Source organism: Tupaia chinensis, unplaced genomic scaffold, assembly GCF_000334495.1.
Source record: "Tupaia chinensis unplaced genomic scaffold, TupChi_1.0 Scaffold143654_1, whole genome shotgun sequence".
NCBI lineage: Eukaryota > Metazoa > Chordata > Mammalia > Scandentia > Tupaiidae > Tupaia > Tupaia belangeri.
The window spans coordinates 1037460-1039696 of record NW_006203502.1 but is presented as its reverse complement, the minus strand read 5'-3'; the positions used below and the strand labels follow the sequence as shown (position 1 = coordinate 1039696).

The following is a 2237-nucleotide window of genomic DNA, read 5'->3' as shown; positions in this document are numbered from 1 at the left end:
ATTGCCCAGGCCATCAAGGGTATGTATATCTGAAAAGCCACCAAGTATCTGAAGGATGTCACTTTACAGAAGCAGTGTGTGCCATTACGTCGTTACAATGGTGGAGTTGGTAGATGTGCCCAGGCTAAACAGTGGGGTTGGACACAAGGTTAGTGACCCAAAAAGAGTGCTGAATTTTTGCTGCACATGCTTAAAAATGCAGAGAGTAATGCTGAACTTAAGGGGTTAGATGTGGATTCTCTGGTCATTGAGCACATTCAGGTGAATAAGGCACCAAAGATGCGCTGTCGTACTTACAGAGCTCATGGATGGATTAACCCATACATGAGCTCCCCCTGCCACATCGAGATGATCCTCACTGAAAAGGAGCAAATTGTTCCTAAACCAGAAGAGGTAGTTGCACAGAAGAAAAAGATATCCCAGAAGAAACTGAAGAAACAAAAACTTATGGCACGGGAATAAAGTCAGCATAAAATAAATGTAGATAAAAGTTAAAAAAAAAAAAAGAAGAAAGAAAAAAGAAAAATGAGGATTGCATAAATTGTTTGGGGACAATCATCCACGGCTAATAGGATCAGTAACAAGAGGGCTATCTGCCCAAAGCTGAACAGGCATTTTTCCTAGGTTAGACAGGCAGATTCTGGGCAGATGTCCTTGCACTCACCAGAGACAGAGAAAGTACCTGCTAATGAGGCATGATCATACCACAATTCTTTTCCCCCCATTTCTCATCCTGTCAGGATTTTGGACATCCACACACATGCTTGGAGTGTTTTTCAAGATGTCAGGGCTAGGATTCAAACCATGGTTTGCTATGTGGAATTCAGCACCCTTAACTGCTGAGCTACAGGGCTGGCCCTCTTTTAGTTTTGAGTGGTATCATTTCTATTTCACTGTGTGACTGCCTAATAGCTCTCAATCTATTGGCTCCCATGGTGTTCACTGAGAAATTGGGCAGAGGTGGACTATGTAGGCAGTTAACTGCTGGCCCAGTGGTTCTCTTTGGAGACACTTTTGTTTCCTTTATTGTGAGCTTCTTATAACACAGTTCTTCTCATGGTCCTAGGTATTGTGTGTGTGTGTGTGTGTGTGTGTGTGTGTGTGTGTGTGTAGGGGTGTGGTGGGTTATTATCCCTTAGTGGGCCTAGGTGTCATAAGTGCTACTTAAGCCCTGCTTGGTGTCATTGTCAGTCTTGGAATTGCCAAATGATGCTTCTGAAGTACACATACTTTCATTCTTGTTTTCCAATCCATATGTGGCCCAGGAGACATTGCTGTATTTCTTATATTTGTTTGTACTGATTTTCACATTTCTCAGATGGCACTTCTTGGACACAGGAGTTCCTCACATTTGAGACTAGGTAGAGGCCTCTCTGGCCCAGCTCTAAGGCAGGTACTGGACTTAGCGTCAAAAAGTTTTCAGTTGATACCTTCACAAAGGAACTTAGGAATCTTCATCATTCCTGCCAGCCCAATCAGTAACCCATTCATACTTTTATCTGACCCAATGTCCCTACAGTCCGAAATGGGATCCACACGAGAGTCCTGGTATGCTTATCTCCTGTTATGAAGCTAGGCCACCAGCAGGGTCAATACCCTGCCACTTTTCCCCGGGGCATTCACCCCTTCTATAAGTAGATCCCAGCCTTATTACTGCATGCACCTACAAACACTGCCTAAGACCTGCTCGTGGGGCAGGATGAAAATGCTGGGGCTTTAAACGTCCCTGAAGTAGCACTTAAACACTGAGGAAGGAGAAATGGCGTTATCTCTGCTTCCTTGACCATTGGGTTGTACAACTTGGTAGTTTCCACACTATCTCCTAGAGTTCCCCAGAAGACTACGAAGCTTCCATTGCTCACAGGGATAATCTGCTCACTGATTAACTCTGTATTTTGGTTTCCAGACTTCTGTCTTACTTCTTCATCCCTACCTGCCAGATAAAACACTAACATTCTTATCTAAAGGTCCTGGTTTCCACTTTTAAAAAAATAAATAAATAACCACATAGGATCTTACTCTTCGGTTTTCAGCGGTCTCGCCCTTTCCTCCCGGTAGGGACCTCTCCGTCAAGACACGCCCCTTTCTCAAGCCGCCTCAGGCTACCTAAATGAATGAAGAGGGAGTCACCTGCTGGGACTTCTTGAAGCTTTACCTTGCCATAGGGTAGCAACTCTAACAGATGGCCACACACCAAAAAGAAAAAAAAAAAAAAAAACCCGAAAAAAGTACCCGCA

The 2237-nt window shown here is 44.0% G+C and overlaps 1 protein-coding gene and 1 pseudogene across 1 annotated transcript in view; both read left to right on the top strand.

Annotated features, from left to right (window-relative positions):
* LOC102491431 (zinc finger protein 793) overlaps positions 1–2237 on the top strand; it is a 73472-nt gene that overhangs the window by 50968 nt on the left and 20267 nt on the right. The gene's annotated exons all lie outside the window — the stretch shown is intronic.
* On the top strand, positions 10–462 carry LOC106733401 (60S ribosomal protein L17 pseudogene; annotated as a pseudogene).